This window comes from Buceros rhinoceros, unplaced genomic scaffold (assembly GCF_000710305.1).
Source record: "Buceros rhinoceros silvestris isolate BGI_N320 unplaced genomic scaffold, ASM71030v1 scaffold9798, whole genome shotgun sequence".
In the NCBI taxonomy this organism is placed as follows: Eukaryota; Metazoa; Chordata; class Aves; order Bucerotiformes; family Bucerotidae; genus Buceros; species Buceros rhinoceros.
The window spans coordinates 19,307-41,912 of record NW_010425075.1 but is presented as its reverse complement, the minus strand read 5'-3'; the positions used below and the strand labels follow the sequence as shown (position 1 = coordinate 41,912).

At 41.2% G+C, this 22,606-nt stretch overlaps 1 protein-coding gene across 1 annotated transcript in view; it reads right to left on the bottom strand.

The window, feature by feature from the left end:
- PRLR (prolactin receptor) overlaps window positions 1–15,756 on the bottom strand; it is a 58,680-nt gene extending 42,924 nt beyond the window's left edge. The window contains exon 1 of the mRNA XM_010141005.1: window positions 15,704–15,756. The gene's annotated coding sequence lies outside the window, so the exon portion shown is untranslated. The remainder of the gene's footprint in view (window positions 1–15,703) is intronic.
- Between the last annotated feature and the right edge of the window lie 6,850 nt (window positions 15,757–22,606).

The following is a 22,606-nucleotide window of genomic DNA, read 5'->3' as shown; positions in this document are numbered from 1 at the left end:
GTTTTTTTTTTTTTTTGAGACTTTTTCTGAAATTATATTCTTTATTTTCTTTGTCTGTAACAATTAGATCTGGACTAGTAAGAACTCTTCGATTAGACTCTTCTGTATATAAGAAGTGCTTCGTTTTTGCTCATACCAAAATTTAAAACACATTATCCCTTATCTAGAACTTATTTAAACTCTCAAATTTTATTTTCAGTGTCCTGACTAGTGCACCATAATATCTCACATTATTTCTCACAGGAAGGATATTTTGATAGATGTTTTTCAGCTACAATCTCTCCAACTGATTTTCCTAAAAATCTGTGTCGTTATATATAGAAACAAAAAGACCATGGCAAATACAGCAACATCATGTGACTGAGTATCACAAATACGGGACAGAAATATATAGGTCATCACAAGAACCTTCTAGTTCTCAGTTTTCACCTACCTTTGAAGCTTTTTTTTTCTCTCCCCATTGCAGGCTTATAAAAAATTCATATAAAATATGAATTTGCATGGACAAAGAGAGGTGAGGGAAATTTGAAAGATTTATGTATGGAGCTTAATATACAGATTCAGTTCTAAATCAAATCCATGTAATGCTTTCTCATGCACATTCTTCCACTGGAACTGCTTATATGGTCAGTTATCTGTTCTAGCATTTGTTTCTAATATTGTTCATAATGTGTAAACCATGCTTTAGAAACAAGACAGTTGCTGGCCTGGACTACTGACTAATGTGTAGTTTAGTCTGATGTTGCTACAGTAACCAGAAAGATGGAATAGCATGTCATATATCATTTACACATTACTTGGAACGTGCAGCTTTCTAAAAGCCATTAACCAAGCAGAAGCGCTGTGATGGAGATAATGAGGACGTCTGAAAGCATTCTAAAATAGCTTTCATTGTTCTGAAGGTCCGGGGAAGTAAATCAAACAATAAGCAGCACAAATAAGAATTAAATATTTAAAAATAAAAGAGCCTGCCTTTTATAACAGATGATATCGGTGTTTCTCAGGGTCCAGCTGCTAGAAGAACAAGCTTCTAGATCATGGACAAAACCACTTTAGACTTCTAAGAAGTGAATGGTTGTGGCCCACATGAGACACAGAAATCTTGTAGACCCCGTGTTGTGCGTAGCAAACCAGCTACCAATTGGATAGAAGCTTGAGAGGTTTTAAAAATGGGGACTATGACTTTGATCCAATGGACCTCCTCAGCAAATACATTTGCCTTCATTAAAAGTAGTCTTGGTCCTCCAATATAAGCTAATTGCTTCTCCTACTCCCTGAAGACAAACAAAATAATATGAAAACAAAAGCAGTAGGTGTTTGTGTGGTGGTAGTGGTGGTGAAGGACAAATTTAGCAGCCAAATTGGGAGAATTCAAATTTGTAAATTTCATGAGTGAAGCTGTTTATGCACTGAGTTTGCAAGTAATCTGGAAAACATGCAATTCATAATGGCACTGTGAAAAAAAATACCCATGATTGGGTTAAAATTTTAGATTCACCAACATGGTGCACATTTTGGATAAGAAAGTGAGCAAAACATCTGGGAACGAGTCAGCGGATCTTTTCCAGACCACAGCAGAAAGATTAATAACTTAAGCTTGTCAGGCTAAAATGGAAGCTTACCGGGGGACTGCATAAGGTTTTGATTTAAGGAAAAAAAGGAAGAAGAGTAGTAAAACAAGCTATAGAGTTGATAGGCCTGCTGCTCATTGTCAAAAAGGATGTAATTCTTTGCTTATGTACAAACACAAGAGAGTTTCACAATTATGTAAAAACAGAACATTTTGTACTGCCAGCAAGAGGAGAAATTCTGTAAGGAATGGAGGATGCCCGGTCTTTTTCTACATCTGAAGTACCAGAGGGTTTCTGGCAGTCAAACTCAGAAGAGAGACAAGTTTCTGCATGTTCAAGACGTTCCCTGAGAGCAGCAAACACTGATACTTCTGGAGTGCTCAAAACTTACTATACTTTCCACAACATCCTCCTGCACCATGGAGGACATGCTGCAATACATCATTTTAGGGTTGGAGGTAAAGGCAACATGAACCCAGGCGGAGTATAGCACCTTGCTTATTTTATTTAAGACGTCTGTGCAGGTAGGATCAAGTTTTTGAAAATGCCACCTACTGCTTGTAGGTGCCTATATGGTACAAATGGATTGGACATGAGTGTAAGGCAAAAGCAAAGAAACAGTGACTATCGCAAATCTGAGGACAGGGACAATTGGAAGAGGAGTGGGGAGGAAGAACTGTTGTTAGAGGTCTTCACTTCGCGGAGAACTACAGAATTCATCACCATATGTGATGAAGATGAATAAAAAGGGCCTTCAAGATACACTGTAGGTTTTCCCTTCAGAGAGTAGCAGAGCAAAACTTCGATTCACACAGCTGTTGGTATCCTTTTACCATTGCACATCACTTCAATGAAATTTCCCCTAGCCATCAATTCATCTAGGTTTATAATGTGGAAACAATGAGATAGAATTACCAGCTAAATCCATCCATCTGGGACAGCCTTTCCTCCTTCTAGCAAGAAATACTGACACTATTGAGCTTATTGGTCTCCACCCAGCCTATCATTGGTCCACAAAGAGATCCCCTTCCCCCTGGAAGGATCTCTCTGACAAAATTTAGCTAACCATGAAAAGGAGCAGAGCTCCAGTAAGTCTGTTTCGTTATCACCTAATACAGAAGACAAAGATCCCAGGACAGTGCAATAGGTCACGTCTCTGGAAGGAGTCCCCAGAGATGCCACAAAGGATGGGGTACAGTCCTGAATCAGGACAGAAGCTTAATGCCATGCCTAGTCATGCTCTTACAGTGAAATCTCCATTGCAACGCTTGCTGAACGTGCTTTGAGCCATTATGGAAAACCACATGTGCTAACAAGCATACACATGCAAGGCTGTCAGAGATGCTCTGGCCAAGTGGAGGAGGGTGACTAGATCAACAAGGACTGGCAGCCTTGCCCTGTGCTCTTCCAAAGAATTACCTCAGATGGAGACCAGGGACCCTGTCATATCATGCCATCTGTACTTGCAAGGCATTCCAGGCTGCAGGCGTAATCTCTTCACTTAAACTCCATTATTACCATGTTGCCCAGCAAAGAGAGTCCTGGCTTTGGGTGAGTCAGTCCATCACGAACTGAATTAAAGGCAGGCTTGCAGCATCCTGTAGAAAATACAGCAACACCAATTCTGTATGTGACAAATAGCAGAGGAAGGAGCTCTGTACCTTCAGAACAGAAGGCAGCAGAACTGCGTTAAACAACATAAGGAATGGAAAAGGGGAAATACGGATGTCATTCTTGGGTCTCTTGTGAGTGTCAGCTTCTATGGAAGCTGCTCATTTGCCCTTCACAGAAAAGCAATGTGCAAGCAGGAAGAGTGGGCAGCAATAGAAAAGACTTCTAGAAAAAAAAAAAAAAGAGAAAACACCCTGCTAGCACAAGCTATTGGAGGCAAAATCCCATGTGGGTACAACCATCTACCCTGTGTGCTCCATTACACTGCGCCTTGGGCAGAGCATTTTCTGAGCTTATACACAGATTAAGGCTGTCTATCTAAACATGAGTATCAAATACAAGTTAAGTCCTCCTGCTTATCATAAAAAGGCTGAAATAAAACCCAGGGGAAACCCTTTTTTCTTTTTATCATGATGAGATGACCTTGGTCAGCTGTCAAACACCCACGCAGCCACTCTCACCTCCCTTTTCAACAAGACAGGAAGCAAAAATAAGATGAAAAAAACCTTTTAGGTTGAGATAAAGAGAGGGATATCACCTACCAATTACCATCTCAGGTGAAACAGATTAAACCTGGGGAAAGTTAACTAAATTTATTGACAAATATGTTTGGAGCAAAGACAAAATTAAAACAAAACCTCCCTACAACCCTGTTTGCCAGGCTCAACTTCACTCCCCATTCCTGACTCCTCTACTCCCCACCACCACAGCGGTCCAGGGGGATTATGGTCAGTATGCATTAGTTCATCTCTGCCACTCCTTTCTCCTCACACTTTCCCCCTATACTATTCCTCTGCTCCCCCCTCCAGGACTCCTGTTCTTGGCAGGCCCCAGCCGCCCCGTGCCCGGGTCTGTGATGTCTGGAGGCAGAGCAGCGACTCTTTCACGGGCACCCCCTTGCCGTGGGGAAGGAGCTTGCGTGCCCTTGTGAGGTTGAGAGCTGTGCTGGTGGTGGCAGGTGCCTCCGGTGGGGTCTCCCAAGCCAGAGAGGTCTCAACTGAAGGGTCAGACAAAGTGCGTCCACGGGCAGGATGGGCTCACTAGCTTTGGGGCAGCCATCCTAGGAGAAGGACAACTCTGACTCCAAACCCGGGCAGATGGAGCTCGTTTAGCCCTGTAAGGCATCCATCTGAGAGAAGGACACTCTAACCAAACCTACGACCCGAGGACTTCGCTGTCACCATCCAGGCTCGCTGGGCCCTGGCAGATGAACCTCAGGTGTAAAGGGTGGAGCCAGTTCCGCGCACGTTGCGCCTCACCTAAAAAATCCACCGCGCAGGCCCCAAGGGTGCACTCATCGCTTGCAGTGAGCGTGGGAAAAGCCCTTCCCAGATCTGCGTTCGCGAAGCCAAGCCATGATGATTCCTCTGCTCCAGCATGGGTCCTTTCCTTGGGCTGCAGTCCCTAAAGAACTGCTCCAGCGTGAGTCCTCTCCACAGGCTGGAGTCCTTCAGGAAAAAATCTGCTCCTGCATGGGTCCTCCAAGGGCCACAGTTCCTGTCAGGAGAACCTGCTCCCATGTGAACTCCTCCACAGCCTGCAGTTCATTCAGGAAATACCAACCTGCTCCAGCACAGGGTTCTCCGCTGGCTGCAATGTGGGTATCTGCCCCACTGCGGTCTTTTTCATGAGCTGCAAGGGAATACCTACTCCTGAGGCCTGGAGCACCTCCTCCTCCCTTCTTCTCCAACCCTGGTGCTCACACTGTTGTTTCTCACACTTTTTTCACTCACACCTCAAATTGCCATGCAATGTTTTACTCTTAAACACGCTCTCACAGAGGTGCCATTAGCTCTGTTGATGAGCTCAGTTGGGTCCTGTGGTGAGTCCATTGTGGAGCCAACTGGAGTCAGCTGTGTCTGGAACAGGGCAGTCCCTGACCTCTTCTCACAGAGGCAACCCTTGCAGCCCTCTGATGCCAGCACCTTGACACTGACACCCAATACGTTCACTAACATTTCTGATGCAAGGGCAGCAAAGTCTGTTCTGGCTGGCTGGCTCAACCTCTTTGCTGCCTGTATCTATGAAAATACAAGGATGTGTAGGAAGGTGACAAGAGAAGAGTTTGCAAGGGATGAAGGGAGTCTCAGGAGTCTCAGGACCAGGCTAAAGAAAAGACAACAGTCATGGTGCTGCAGAACTTAAAATCTTTTCCTCATTCTGGCTTTCTAACCTGAGCTTTCTAACCAAAGTCAGTCTCAGGCTTGGCAACAGCTTAGTTGTGGGCCTGGGGACGCAAACAGCAAGGACCATTGCTCTGTACTGTCCTTTCATGAACAGCAAAGTATTCAGCTGCCTTTCAATAATTTCTTTCCAGGCTCGTATTGAGTTGATTTTATGGACAGTATGAGTAGACTGAATCCACCTGACAGTGCTCCCCGTAGATATCTGATAAGAAGCTGTCATCAGAACAGGGGAATGTACTATGACAGCAGACCTAAGCATAAGCAGTAAGAATGTAGATCAGAACATTCATGTCTTCACTGTAAACCTCTGCATGGGAACCAGTTAACATCACAGCCTACAGGAGACTCTGAAGTCCTGAAATACGTGAATCATACGTGTTTCACAAAGTATATAATAAAGCCAAACATGAATTGTTTAGAGTAGCTTGCAAGTTGCCAGAGTGTGATGCAATGTTGTCAGGACTTCTCCAGAGAACAGCTATAGCTACATATTTCTCAACAAAACCTCCCACCCAGCGGGTCGTGTTGCCTCTGTGGAAAGCAGCAGTGATGTCAGAAGAGCGATGACCAAAACAGTGAACGGTTAGTGGACGGCCTTGAGCACGTTTGCTACAGGGACAGTTACAGGAACAGAGCTTGCCAAAGTAAGATAACCCCAAATCTTTGATAAGTACCTTGCAGCCAAATCACGCCTACCCAATTCTGGATCAGTATGGACATCCGGGACCAGCTCTGAAATGGTGGAATAGCTAATTCTGAATTTGTAAGATAAGGCCCAAACCAGCCTTTCAAATGCTGAAATTAGGAACCCATTACTAGTAGTCCAACACCCGAAGAATGATGCAGTCTATCTGCAGATGCTAGTGTGATCTCGGTGTTGCCATCATTCTACAGTTCTGGTATGTCCTCCATGAAACAGACAGGAAGCAATTCTGGCATTGCTGAGTGATACTGCCTCAGAGACACAGAAATATGAAAACTGCCTGACCTCATACTCAGCCAGATTGCATCTCGACCTTTTTCAGTTTTGCACGTATCGACTTGTAGACAGCAAGCTGATGCAACAAAATCCAATGTGGACATTTAAGGCAGTAAGTAGGGCACCCTGTGCAACAGACTTACACGCTGAGATTCTGAAGCACATCTAGTGCTACGGTGGCAAGTGCTGGGTGTATCTTGCTATCAGTAATGCAAGATTTCTAGGATAGCTTTTTCTTTACCTTTTAAACTGTCTTCATCTCAACTAATGAGTTTTCCCATTTTTAATCTTCCAATCCTCTCCCCCATCCCACTGGGGTGGGGAGTGAGTGAGTGGCTGTGTGGCACTTAATTGCCAGCTGGGGTTAAACCACAATATGCCTAAAGGCCCCTACCCTGTTTAGACAGAGCTGAATAACTCTGGAGGTGCCTAAGCACCTCTATACAGCTTAGATCCCAGGTGATGAAGCAATTGTCTCAATAACCATTAACCGCCAGCATCACCACCGGGAGATCAGGCAGCAGAGATAGATATACATAAGCCCTGGCCTGGGGAGTTTGGAACCAACGTATTTGTTACCAAATACAAGGAGCAGATTCTAGGACTGGTGGAACGATGATCTCCTTAGGAAAAGTGGTATCTAATTTACTTTCTGGGGTACGCAACCTAGGCACAAAGACATACAGTAGTGATTTTCAAAAAGATTTTGATACAGAAAGAGTTAATCAACAAATTCAAGTCCTGAGCTGCTGGAATAACAAATAGCAAATATAATTATCAAGACATCCCTCCAAAATGAATACATATCAAAACTAGGAAATATATCAAAACTGGTAAAGAGCAGCCTGGGTTAACAGAAACAAAACAGTGTAACAAATCAGAGACGAAACCAATGTGCTCAGGTACTGGAGGAGACATGGACTTCAAGGAAAAGGTAAATAAGTGTTTCTATGGCTTCAGCTTTTCCTCTTAGGCATTGAGACACCATCTGCATCTTTTAAAAGCAATGGTTTTGGTGAGCCATGACTAGACAGCTTTTTTACAGCAATGCATTATTTCTTGGATTGCCTCATCCTAAAAAGCCCATTTACACACTTGCTTTCTCTAAGCTCCATCATTCCCTGAGAGCCAGGGAAGTCCTCAAATGCTTTCAGATACCTTTCCAGGAGCTGAGACTGTTCCACTGAGAACATCACCTGACAAGTATACCCTCCTTTTTTTACTTAGTGCTGCTTTTTCTTACTTTATTCTCAGCCTTGACTACACAACTATGTCACTCTGCCAGAAACTCGAACTGCATTACTATAAAGTAAGCATAATCCTCAAATGTTTGTTTGGAAGATGTTAATTTCAGAAGACACTTGATTGTCTTCAGGTTTATTCTTCTCACAGTTTCCGTAAAGCTTGATGAAGCTCACAATAAATTCGTAAACTCTAATATGTAATAACTGCATTTCATGGACTAAGCGTATGAAGTATTCATAAAGTCATGACACTCTTCTTAGATCATTGTTTAGCAGTCCTGTGTGTATCACTCTTCCTGACACAATAACACTGAACACTGGGACACCTCATGCTTACACAAAGAAAAATGGAACAGTTGCAGACATAGCAAGGGTTGCTGCTGATAAGGTCATCTCAAATCTGATAGTGAATTTAGAGGATGGCAGCAATCAGTAGGTATTTGCAATTGCTTTTTTTTTCTTTAGAAAGGGTCCTTTTCTTGTTACTAATGTAATACAGAATAAATCTGACCTTCATCATGCTATTCCAGATGCCCACAAAAATTAGCTTTATCTGAAAGAGTTTATAAAGATTATTTCACACTTTAAAGATTTCTATCCTAAAGAAAGGATAGAAAAGGAAAATCAAAGACTTCGTTCTTCAAGGTGAGAAGTTATTGCATCACCGTAGACTGGAGTGAGTTGAGTTAGATAATGAAAGACAATGATATAACCCTTTGACTGTTCCTTACATGAGGGGGAATAGGAAAATCAGAAAAACGCCTACAGGTTAGCATACCCCTGATTAGAGGTATTCCTATGGAAATCAGGGCAGACATCTTCTTCACAGCCAGGAGGCCTTGTGAGTTTAAGTTTTGCGTAAACAGGAGTCTTACAGGTCTCAGAATACTGAAAGCTTCCTTTGCCCATACATTTGAATCTCATACACAGGGACAATGAGTTTGAAGAGATAAATATGTTTTCACATTTAGAAGCATAACAGAAAAGTGGATCTCTGTTTTAAATTTCACTTAGACTGTCTGATCAAGTTGAAGTAGCCACTACTAATCTGGTTTCACTGTTCTACCTCTAGCAGTTGACATCATCTTAAAATCAAACCGAGTTACTAAAGCGACATGATCCCAGTTTGAACAGCAATGTATGGAGAGAAGGGAATTCCTTAGAACTGCATATTTACATATTATTTCTACTTACATATCATTTAAAAAGAGACACATATTTTATAAACTTTAAAAAAATTCTAGAACCTCCAGAATATTTCTTCCTTATAGATGTATTTTGATTTTATTCTTATGTAATCGAAACATCAGGTGTTTTCTAACTGTAGTGGAAACAGATTAATCTTCTGTACATGTAGCCTCCTAAATTTGACTCAAGTACAGTCTTTGTGTTCTCCCATCATAGTAATCTAGCCTTGACTGACTTGCAGGATACTGGAACAGAACATTGGTCTGGAAACAACCTTACTGAACTCAGGACAGCAGGCAGCATGAAGGAAGAGTTCCAGCAGTGATAATCTGTAAGACTAGGTCAAGACTGCTGGTGAACAGCCACGATTGTTTACTAAGTGACGACAGCATGATTTTAAAACTTTGTTTTCATTTAATGCTGTTCAAATACAGAGTTAATATGTTAAAGTAGAATAAATATGAGAAAATCTTCTGTAAAATTAAATCAGCAGAGAGCCCTGATGGCTCAAAGACATTTCAAAAGACCAAGTATATTATTTCAATTTATTTAAGAGAACAATTTCACTGTATTATGATGACAAACACATTCTTTTTGTAAGGCCAGAACATTTTAAGTGTAAGCTGTTTTTAGACAAAATTTTTCCTTAAATGTCGTAATGACATTTAGCCATTGCTTTGTCCTTTATATGCTAATTAAGTGGAGGATAGAACCAGAATTTATTAAAGATCTATAGTTTACTGTTTTATACATGTGATTTTTAAAAGGCTTTAGGAGTCTGCATTGGAACCACAGTCCCATATGAACTGCTGTAAATTCTGTTATGTTTATGGCTGGTTAATGAATGCGTGAAAGGGAAGATTCGGGGTCACACAGTCCAGCTTTCCCATTCATAGCTGATACAAAGCAGAGCATACTTCCTACTGCGAATGCACAGCACAGCTCATCTGTGGGAATCTTCCATTTATTGTGTGTGGAAGGATATTCCACAAACGATGCTTCGGTCCCTAGGCACTGGGTAATTCCAGCTGAAGAAAATGTTTATCCTTCTCCAAACACACCATATTCTTGTTTCTGGAGAAAGTAAATGGTGTTTAGAGTTACTGTGCTGTTAGATTCTCTATCTACACTACGGAGAACATAAAAATCAGAGACTGTAGGCACTGCAAGATCAGAAGTTTTGCACATTCTCTCCCCCCCAACACTTACTACTTCACCGCAGTTCTAGCTCTGAGCTACTTTGTATTTTTATGCAGCTGCCGGAGCTCCGAGCATGCCCCTTCTACCTTCCCTCTGGCTGGGAGTTTGATTGCCTGGCCTCAGGGTCAGCTTCAGTAATGGTGCAAGTGTTTAGCTGACCGGACGGCTCTTCCAGAAAGCCCTGCTGAGGAGCCTCAGCGGGCACTCTACACTTCGCTCTGCAGTGTCTTTTAAGCTGAAGGTCTTGCACTCAGACCCCACCTGAGCTATGCTGCAGCAGTGTTGCAGCCATGGCTGTGCTGGGTCAGGCATCCCACTGATCTGTACAGGGACCCTGAGCCTTGGACTTGAGCTCCTGGCCTGATCCCCACCTGCCTCATCTCTGTGGACGCGTATGGCCATCTGGGCTCATGGCTGAACCTGACCACCGTCACTAGGCTTATTTGGGCAGTGCAGGGCTGAGCCCTTGCACAAATTATGATCACATGTATCCCTGACACCATCAAAAACTTCCATCTTTACCTGGTTTCTTGCTGGGCAGCATATCATCTGTTTCAGACTGCAGCTGGGGCATTTTGACAATATGTCTAAGCGTATCAGTGAAGTGGGGAGGTCTCACGTCCTTCACCCTCCTTTCTCCAGGACACAGGCTCCCACTTCTCTGTGCCAGCTGAGGTTCAAAGTGATGAACAACTATCTTGACAAAAACCACCTACCAGGTTAGTGAGTTAAATCAGCTTCGTAAGAGGTCTGGTGAGCACCAGAGATGGTGCAAAGGAGATAGTGCTGGGTAGGAATGAAGGAGCAGAGGGAGAAGTGGGTGAACAGGAGCTCCCCTTTTACAGAAGCATTCACTAGCTTAACTCCGCCATAACATCAGACTCAGTCCTAAAAGGTTATAGTCAGCTGCATGACTGATCACTGTAAAAACAAACTGTGCTATGCTACATTTCTCTAAGAGTTTATGAAGGGAAACAAAAGAGAATTGAGAAAATAGTTCAGTTCTTTGAATAGTTTGCATAAATGTACATGTTCTCACCAGGCTTTCTAGATAAATAAGCTGGTAGCTTTGGGAGTTAAGTAAAGAAAAAACAAAGGCTGCACATGGAAGCAAAGGAAAAAAATGATTAATTCTCTACTTCCCATCAGCAGGCAATGTCCAGCCACCTCCTGGGAAGCAGGTCCTCAGTATGCGCAGAGGTTGCTCCAGAAGACAAATGCCTTAATAATTACTGCCGCTTCCTCTCCTCCTTTCTCTTAGCTTTCATTGCTGAGCAGTTGTTGTATGGTGTGGAATATCCCTTTGGTCAGCTTGGTTTAGCTGTTCTGGCTATGTGTACTGCCAGCCTCTTCCCACCCCATCCTACTGCCTTTGCAGGGGGATGTTGGAGAAGCAGCCTTGATGTTTTGTAAGGACTGCTCCACAGCAGCTAAAAACACTGGTGTGTTAAAATAACACCGTTCTAGCTACAAATACAAAGCATAGCACTGTGAGGGCTGCTATGGGGAAAGTTAACTCCATCCCAGCCAGACTCAATACACTCACCCACCCAACCCTTCCTGAACGTGTTAATGCCAAAAAATGTCAAAGTGCTCTCTGCAGAATCAGGCAAGCTGCCTGGCCTGCCAAACTACAGGATCTTGCTAAGATTTGATAATTAATGCTTATACAGTTTTCTTTATTGAAGAAAATTATTACACAAGGGCTCCAAGAGGTCTGTGGGAAGTGTATAAACACCAGAAGTGTTTATGTAATTACTACTCCCACTTGAGTGCACATTGCAGATTTCCATAGTGTTGGACGCAGTCCGGAATGTTACTGGATGCCTGATAAAAAATGGGGTAAGAGATGAAGAGAACAATGTGAAAAGCTTATCTCCATTGTACAGAGCTGGGCTACAGAAACACATATAGCACTGCTCCCTCACAGTCCTGTATTTAGTTTGGCAGTTCAACATGCACGTTCCCTAAGCAAAGAAAGCTCCCAAAACCTTCAGCAGGGGTTATAATGAAGCAGAAAAAGCAACTGTGCATGGGAAGTAAAGTACAAGTTCAAGGCAATTGCCCCACTTTACCAGTGGGGCAACATTTGCTAATCCAAGCAGGAGGTCGACAAAACAGGGCTTTATAAACACAGTAAGAGTTGCCACTAACATGGCCAATAGCAACCCTGAAGAGGTGTCTGAAAGTGGGATTATGTCCCTTCGTCTTTTCCTTTTCCTTCCATGTTTTCCCAAGGAACTTGCTTCACTTGCACACGTTGGGAATCTGGACAGTCAGGAAAGCTGTGGGAACACTGGCCAGACCTGTCCGGCCAGGGCTGCCCAGCCTTTGTAACCACAGTGCTTGAGGGGATCATAACCTCTCCAGCTGCCGTGAAGCACTTCCCAACACAGGCAGCACCTTGGCTTCACAAGAGCATAATTAAGCCTTTCATAGTCCTCACTGACATGCCAAAAGCTCAAGAGTGAGAAAATGCAATCCCCCTGCAAACCAGCTCTGACCTGAACCATGAACTACTGCCTAGACCTGCAAAGAAAATACGTGCTGCAGGCAACTGAAATAATAGCTGAACCAGACCATTCCAAGGAGCTGACACGTGTGTCATGGTTCGGTCTTCAAAAAAGTCATTTCTGAGTTAAGGTAGATCTGTAGTGTATCAGCAATCTGTCATTCACAGACTTCTCTACAGATCTACCTTCATAGAGGCAACAACTGGGAGCCGAGGCTGGAAGAAATGACCTGATTTAGCCAAGCCAGCTGCTATTACGAATAACCATATTACATAACCCTGTTAATGAATCCATCAAGATACATTTTAAAAAGTAGCTACTTCTTTGGCTCTGACTGCTTTTATTGGGAGTGAATCCAGCCTTTAATTGTTTTAATGGAAAAGAATAATCTTCCAATTTCCAACTAAAGTTTATTCTATTTCACATCCACTTGTTCTTGTGGCTCAGATAATTCAAAGAGTTTTTCATTTTCTTTTCCTCTCTGTCCTTAGAGTTACAGCCTCTCCTTGGCTGTAACTTGGCAGTCTTCTCTCACTGTACAACATGTTATGGAGAGATACAATATTCCCTCTCAGATGGCAGACAGTTGGATGTGGCTTTGATGTCCCTGCCCGTGGTAGGGGGGATTGGAACTTGGTGATCTTTAAAGGTCCTTTCTAAACCACGCCATTCTATAATTCTATGATTTTATTCCTTCTTGGACTTTTTGCTGGGGTAAATGCATTATTTTTGAAGTATCTTCTTCTAAGAAAGGCTACTAGAATAGTTAAGAATAGAGCCTTTCTTTTCAACTGCTCCAATTTATTTCACGTTTCTTGAATATGAATGAGTAGGACTTCACAAATTATTTGGTTGTGTTCACTAGAACTTTGCATAACACCATTAACACTCCTCTAATTTTGCTAGAAATAATTCAGCTAAGACAGGCCAAAGCTCCCAGGACTGTACTTGCCAAAGCAATTTGCCTGTGTTTCCAACTAATGACCTCCTGGCTGAAACATAATTTTTTGTTATTAATCCACTCTCAGGCCTTGTATTTCATTCCATGGGATTTGCATTTTATACTACTGAATTTCATCCTGTTTACAACACCGCAGTTCTCCAGACCACCTAGTTCTTCCCGTACAGCACTTTGATATTGAAAGTGCACTTTGCATAACCGGGAATTGTCGTCACCATATTCTTAGCTTTTGTGTCCAAGCGGTTAAATCAAGTATTGAAGATTCAGATCCAACACTCACCCCGAGGAATTTCAAAGCTAACTCTCTTCTACGTGTGAGCTTTCCTTTAATTGCTAGAGTTACTATCTACTGAGGTAGAAAGTCACAGAAATCCTTTTCTAAATCCCACTTTTCAATCCCACCATTTACTATATGTCAACAAAAGATATGTTTTACTGAAGTTAGATGAAATTTAATGCACATCTAAGAAGGCAGGTATCAGACTAGTCTAGCTCAACTACTTTAGCGTCTCATTCCACTCTCCCTTTATTTTTTCATTTGTCTTTACCTTTAAAGAACTGTTCTAAAGTTCTGCATATTTTCTAAATTACTCTGACCATAGCTGCCCGCCTATTCTTCTCCCACCCTCCCCTTTATTACACGTTCTATATACACAACATTCTTGAGTCATCTCACAATATCCAAGAATGAACAGACTTTATAATTACACGTCCTGCTTTCTTCATTACACGTGCTGGTTTCTTATACTGCTTCCACACAGCTATACGACAGAAGTTCCCCATTCTCAACACTAGTTGATGACTTGGGAACTCAACAAATAATTTGTAAAAAAAAAATCTTGTATGAAACTTGAAAAAACCAAAAATACCAAGTAATTTATAACTGTACAAATCAATGCTGGAGAAAAGTCAAACATCTACTGAAATCTGTATGAGTTTATGAAATGAGTAACAATGCTGAAACCCGACTCTGCGCGTTGCTGTGTGTTAGCAATTCGGGGCACTCTTCTTGGATCCATAGCCAGTATGTTTTAGATTAGCAGCCTGGCTTTCTGTCACTAAGTCTAAAACACCCTTGGTTTTGTGGTTCTCAGATCTTTAAAATTATATTTTGGTTTTGTCTTACAAAGATTGGCTTTAGCCCAGATGTTTGTTAATTCATCATCTCAGCTGCTTCAGACATGTTTTGCAATTTTAAAAGCAAATGCTTTTTCAACTAAAATATCTTATTTCTCACAGTTTCACGTTACAAACTCAGGTTTGTTTCTTCTATTCAAGGAATAAAATTCTCACAAAACCCACAAAGTTATACACAGTTACATCAAAATGAAAAGGCCAAGCAAGCACATGCAGCTCCTTCGAAAACAAGTTATAGGAAGAAAAGAACTTTTTTTTTCTTTTCTTTCCCCCTCCTCTTCCCTGGAGGGGAAAGAAATACAAAGTTTTCAGATGGCCTTCCAGGATTTCCTTGACCACCTACATTCTATAAACCTGAGGAAAGTACTGGAAAAGAAATTACCTGTATAGATAGACGTAGCACTATATCTAGTGAAAGAAAAAACCCAAACAGCAAAATAACAGATCTAGTTCAAAGCCACTGGCTATTTCATTATATTATGTAAAATTAACTTGCAAATATTAAGTGGGCTTTATTCTAAATCTGCTTCTTAACAAAGTCTGAAGTGTTTTTGCAAGTGTTTCCTCTGAAGGCTTTCAGGTCTCTGTCTCTTTTCATTAAACACAAAACCTCGTGGATATTTGCTAACATGTTGCTTGTTCCAGTACTTAAACTGTGGGGCAAGTACATTACTTAAAGACTGGTAATTATTTTTCTTGCATTTAAAATTCAAATTCAAAAATTAGATATGTTTTTGGTAATAACATGATACAGAAATATTCTGTAATCGTAGGGTAACAGGAATTTTATGTCAGCAGTAGTTTGCCCACGGCTTAAGTTTCTAAAGGGATATTCGCAGCAGGGCTCTATCCCAGCACTCCACATACCCTACTTCTTATTAGTTAAGTAATTCCCAAGTTATGTGCGGACACAGAGTTCAGGACAAAAGGAAAAATCAGAACATCTCGTACCACTTGCACATCTGAGGCTAATACATTTTATCCATTTAACTAAGTAATTTGAGATAGTATGTATGACCCAGAAAAAGGGCAGAAGTAACAGTGTGATCTTACCAGGCTCTGTTCTCAAGCAGCCTCCACTGATTTCAGAAACTTTCTTTGACTCCTGGCTGAAGTGCAGTGTTGTAGCTTTCCTCCTGTCAATTGACACATAAAATACGTTGTGTCAGTTTTCAGCTTACGCCTCATTTCTCACTACGGAGATTTACCATAAAGTTCTTATTTAGACGTTATCTCTGGTATCTTATCTTGGAGGGAGAATCATGCTCAGAACTGAAAGAGTATTGTTAACTTTTGTTTTCTGGCTTTAGCTTCTGGTGATCTGTTCCTATGACTTTAAACCTCAGATGAAAACGCCTTTAATAATTTTTCTCTTGATACAATTACTTAAAAATTAAGTCTCGTATTCTTTCTAAATAACCAGATGGAGTCCCTGATTCTCCTCACATTAAGACACCAACTGCAGCTGCCCCACATATACTATGGATCTCTGCACCCTTCTGTTTCTTCAGTAGTCATAAAATGTAGGAGCATAGTGTAGGAATACACAAGAACGCACTTTGCAATGGTGTACAGAGAGATTGTAAACAAAGTCACTCTGTTATGGAACCAGGCTTGTGGAGATCGCATGTTAGCCTACAGCATCAAACTGTCCAGAGTACTCGAGTTGCTCGACCTCTCCAGAGCCTCAGCACTTCTCAGAATCAGTGATACAGTCTGCACTCTGTAAAAACTACCTCTGTTACTCACTACTTGCCATCTACCATTTTCTACCCAACTATGCTTAACGCACTGCATGAATGGCTTTAAGCTATCTTCTCACCCAAACTGCCATGTATGATTACCTACTTCTCATCCTCATTTAAACGCATTACAGTTGTTGGCCACTTTGCCCAGGAGTGGTTTCATTCTTTCAGTCAATAGGAATTAACCGAGCAAGAGCAAATGCAGCACTGCTCTAGAGACATCTTCTGGAAACACCGCCATAGAAACACTATTACCACTGGAGATTTAGTGTGTATTTTAATCCATTTTGAAGCACTCACTGTTTTAAACAGAACTCTGAAGAGAAAATTAAGATTTTTTCAAAGAAAAAATACTTTTCTGAACATTACATCATTAATGTAACTCAGACCTTCAAGAACCTTTTACAAAGAAATCTTGATTTGGGATTTAAAGTGGTCCCTATAGCTAAAGAAGAGCTTTAGTATTCTTTTCCATTTTGGATTTGCTGTGGTTAACAAATCAAATTAAGAACCAGCTGATGTAATCTAAATTTCAGCTATTCTGTGTTGGATCCTGCAAGCTGTTTCTGTGATCCAACAAAGCCTGATTCTGAAAAAAAAAAAATAAAATAAAAAAAAAAAATTTGGCTTGTCTGTGTCCTTACACTGAACTCAACACAACTACATCTACACTTAATGCTTTCTGCCTGCTAGATCATGTCCATTTCTTGTGGGAGCTGAGAAGATAAAAGGATATCATTCTTGTACAGAAGTGTCAATGTATATTTGAAACACTGAAAAACACTCAAGGTCATGGACAAGACGGAACTGTACTAGTACTGGGTCCTTTTAAAAAGTGTGTGAAAAGTCCTTTGTCTATTAAAAAAAAAAATCTACATTCAGAAGAAATGCATTCTTACCTTACGAAAAAATTTTGTGGAAAATTGTAAGACCAAACAAAAATCTTTAGAATAGAATGATTTCTCCTTTTGTTTTTTCTAATGAACTAGCCAAGATCAATCCTCAGACTTGTCCTTTATGAGTCACCGTGGTGTATTTTTTTAGAGAAGAATGTAGTTATTTAAATATACACTCTTCTGACCAAATTTATCCTTGTTGACTTCTGGTCAGTTATAACGGGGTCAGGCTATTTTTAAGTTTTAGAGATCAATTGAAGACTACAATAGTTAATAGTTCTTTAGCAGAAAGCGTACCTGTGAATCAGTATTATTTTGGTACATCCCCAGGGGACCTCTATGCTCAGGTTTAATTTGACTCTTGAACCAAATGCACTTTCCATGCACCTGCAATACTCATTATTTGGTGCCATGCCATGGTGCCTTCCCTGAGGAAGTCTCCAACTATCTCAACAAAGAAACAGTCCTTGCTTGACTGCAAACTTAACACAGAGTCTTGCCTAGGTATTTTTAACGTCAGAGGTCTATTTTATGCAACGCAGAAAACAGTTCAGTCAAGTCACATAATTTTATTTCAGTTTATGTTTTACATGGTAAGATAATCTGCTTTGTAAAATGCTCCACAATGTTTGCATTAATAGATTCTCTAAAGAAAAATATGACCGACTTCTTCAGATGGGTCTCTTCAGCACAGCTGGGCAACATGAAACAAGAGGCGGAGAGGGGCACGCACATTATCTGCCTCCTGTGGAACGCTACACTTGGCGGGCCAGAGGCTGCAGTGACACATATGTTGCCGCTCTGCATTTCATTCGTGTCCCAAGTACTTGGGAAATGCTCATGCAGCCTTTGGGCGAGGACAGTAGCCAAGAGCTAATGCTTAAGCTACTCGGTAGCTCAGCAGGATTGAGCTGTCTGATTAACAACTCATTCGGTGGACAAGGACGTCTGGACCTGAGTTTCAGGGTGGATAGAAAATTAGCCTCCCACCAAGCTAAATGTGGGAGGTTCCCTGTGGGGAAAGCTGCAGAAGCAGGGGGACTAGAGGCTGTTTTTAATCTACCAGTGCTATATCAAACCCCACTAAACTGCTTGTAGCATGGCACGGATGTACAAAAAGGTTTCTTGCTTCAGCTTAACCCTCTCTAATGCCTACATTAGCAGGCTGCAAACTAGATTAGTAAAGAAAACCAAATCAATTTAACTCTATTAAAATTAGGTAGTTGATATAAAAAATGAACAAATGGTAACAAACTCATTAATTCATTGAATTAATCTCTTTAATTTTTCCCATGAGGCAGATTATATGGGAGTTAATGAGTTGCCAGTCATCAGTCATCGGTCACTGACTGCTCAACATTCAAGAGGCTGCTTAAACAATATAGGTGTTTATTTCACTCTGGCAGTGTAACAGAATTATTAGTTGGGAAAGAGAACGGACATTTTGAGCAAGGGAGAGGCCATCATTCTAGTTATACCAGCCTGAAGTTATTCTCATAATACTCACTATAATACTATCTTTTCCCTTATTTGGATTAGAACAGAGGAAAATACCTAAAGCATGGTATGATGTATAAACCAAAATAGGGCACAGGATTTTAACATGTGCAGTTATTCCAACTGTAAAATAGAAAAGAGGCTAATGGACATCTACTGTCTTCAAAAGAAATCTCTGTATATAAAGATTGTTAGAACAACCTCCAAAGTACTTATAAATTACACATGTCAACCTATGGAAAAGGGAAGTTCACAGTTTGTACTAGGGTATAATTTTCTTCTAGTCTTTTTTGGTGATGCTGAGCTGTTAAGTCAGTTTATATGGTTAGTTCTATAACTTGAACTTACTTCAGCAGTCCTTCCCTATAAACTCCAGATACTCCTACCTTCTCTGTAGCATCATTTCCAGTATTCACCTGAACTTACAGTGAAGCAGTTCAAGGAACTAAAACCAATCACTTTTCTTTTTGAAGAGGTTTTTTTTTGGTGGTTTTTTGTTGGGGTTTTTTTTTTTTGTTATCTAAGCTCCTTGAAGAAATCAGATGAATATCAATCAAAGAACAAAGGAGGAGGTGGAGATGGTTTAAACTCTTACACAATCACACTTAAACCCAATCAGTGAAGCAGAGTACCTTTGCTTCAGGCAAACACTAAGAATAATCCCCGTGGAGTTCTGATTCAAGTATGAGGACATAGCTAGACATTAACATCAAGATGACAACGAAAAACTAGTTCTTCACTGACTGCTATCAAAAGCTGTTCTTTGTAGCCATTAAGGCTGGCCTTACATAGTCACTGACCTGTGGAACCTCCTAAGCAGTCATTTAACAGCAGTTAGCTGAAAAGCAAATCACAGGAGTGGAAATACAGTAAAAGCATTTTTCAGGTATTCATGAGTTATTTCTTACTACCTGCAACAAGCTTCCCTCACGCCTGTTTGAATGAAGACAGTTCGCACTAAAAACCCTAGTACAGCTGTGATGACATGTCCAGGCTTTCACGGAGTTTGCAGGCAAGAGTCATAAAAAGAGTATCACACAACTGAAGAAGAGCTTCCAAGCCTGGGTGACTTGGGTGACAGCTACCTGTCTCCAGAATCACAGAAAAGAGCCACACCCTGCCCTGTGAGCTGGAAAAAGTTGGTTGGTTTTTGTGGGAACAAAGGAGAAATTTTTCTGAGAGGATTAAAATCAGCTAAAAACACAAACATCAACATTTCTCAAGTCATCATCATGGCTTGGCTTCGCAAGTATGTTTGTTAAAATTAACTAGCAGTAGGATCTCCATGTAATGGGATAGCATGAGCAAAGTCTTGAGAAGTAAAAAATTTAGGAACATGCTGTTGGTCCTTAAGCTGTGGCTACCAGTCTTCCCACGGTCAGAAAAATGAAAGCTTTAAGGTCTGGTCGAAAAAATGGTAATGGGAGTGTATGGGGACACGAAGTCGTACAGGTCCAGTTAAAGAAGATATTTAAGGAATCTAGTTCATACACTCTAGTCTGTATCTATCTGGCTTTGGACACATAGTACACATGCAAAAGTTGTGACTTCTTGTACAAAGAAAGTTGAAATTTCAGGTTTATGTTAAGCACCACCCATTATCAGCAGTCAGAACGAAGGCAGCTGTTCCCCAGCTAACAGTCACAGTCCTCAGCTCAGACACTGTTTATACAGGGAGCGTAGGTTACACTGACCTCTCTTCCAGATGCTGAGGATGCAATGCTACAGCACCCTGATGTACACCGATACAGCTTTCTCAGGAAGCTTTCCTAACAAAACTTACTGCCCTTCCCACGCTGCAGTTTCCTTCTTATTCAGCTGGTTTGGCAGAGCTGCTTACGAGACTCTGAGGCAATCACAGACTAGTGGTTTGCACTAAAAAATAACCCACAATTTTTCTTAAAACCTGAGTGATCTCAGTGATTCAGATTACACTATCACTAAACAAACAGCTGTATTGGCACGACAGAGTGATAGTGAATTGGAGGACAGGGGTAGGAAAAAAAAGCTTAAGGCTGGAATTTCTTTTGCTTTGCTATTCAAAATTATACATAGTTGACACCTATTCAAGGTTAATATTCTTTCTTACTTCACATCGAAGACCAAACCCCAACAAAGAAAGTGGTGGGTGCCTTGAAGTCACTTATCCTAAAGTCATCATGCTTACGATCCTATGGAATCAAATCTCCAATACTTGGCACTGACACTGAACCAGCCCAACTCCATCTCTTGCGTCCACAAGAAACTAGTTTTCAGCTGCAAGAAGACAAACAACCTTCCGCGTGAGTTGAGTGCATGCACTCCAGAATAATTCTTTCCTCCACCATTCCTAGTTTCCGGCACTAGCCAGTAACTCAGTTCAGGGTGCTGCTGCTTAGCTGATCCTGTACTGCAGAACAGGAAAAGGGAGGAGAAAAGCTGCTTTTCTCCTCCTTCTGGAGCATTCCTGAGTTCTGGTCTGAACTTGCTAATTGAATTGCAATCAGGTGTTCACCACTCTTCTGCTTCCAGGATCTGCTCAGCAGTGACAATGAATGGTGTATTTTGTTGCATATCAACCTGCAAGTTTGTATACTGCAAAGGACCACGTTTCAAGACTCTTTGGTGCTGGAGCATTCAGTGTGGGATTTTGCGATACTGGGGAATGAATCTCAAACCTGAATTCTGACACAGGATGGACAGATGTTACAGATGTAGGGAACTGAGATTCTGCAGGTCTGCAGCTTAAAACAGAGTTCTTTTGAGAGCTTCACCCTCGAAGGAGAACAAAGATCATTACAAGTGTGGCCATTAAAGAGAACACATTTTCCCAAATATTCAAACAGCACAATAGTAGATTGTAGAAAATACAGGCTCAAGACCTTCTGTTCCTCGATCTTGTTCAAATCAAGAACTTGAATGCAATTCTTTGCCACACCAAGTGCCTCAACTACAGATCTCCTGGCTTTGATGAAATAGTTGTCTCCATTTTTTTATTAGTAATTCCATCTTCTTTTGATGATGCCTTACTTTATCTATATGAAGACTTGAATGTGAAGCATTCTGAATGCCTTGTCTCTGTTTCTTTGGGAACAATGTAGGTACATTTCTCCCTCAAAGAATTGCTTTCAACAATGCTACGATGCCCTGCCACAATACTTTTGTACTATCCCTTCCTTGCACAAGAGTAAGAAAAATGAAAACATTCCTCACTATGCACAGCAATCTTTTCCCATAAAAAAGATTACCAAAACCCCTCCTGGGGTGCCTCTTAGCTTCCATGCTCCAAGACTTAGACTGCCCTGTTTCTATCAGACATCAAATCTGACCATTTCTATGTCCTAGGCTTTCTGGACTGCTTTCTTTTGTAGCAATTCCTAAATCCTACTTGAATGCAACTTTAAAAACATCTTTTCCTATTTTTTTCTCTGTTCTTCACAAAGGTTCATAACAGAGCTTGTTCTACTTCCATAATACTGCATGATTTTAACATATGTCTAGGCCCCATCACTAGCTTGTCATAATTCTAGCAATCTTGCATAGGAATCTACACCTTTTTGAGTATTACAGAGCCCATCGCCGTACATTTTCTACAATGGAGAAACAAACCAACCTTCCCTCCCTAAATTAGCTAAATTTTCCTCCTCACACCACTCCCTGCCTGTCACAAGATGTACCTGCAAAAAGATGAAGTCAGACACAACTAACTCAGTGGTTTGTGTTTTACCTCTTTTTACAGGACCCTCATGGCTTCCATGAAGAGTAAGCATTATTAGATTAGGATTAGCCCTTAAAAAGTCCTGACACCCTGAGATAATCTCTCAAACACCAACCAATGC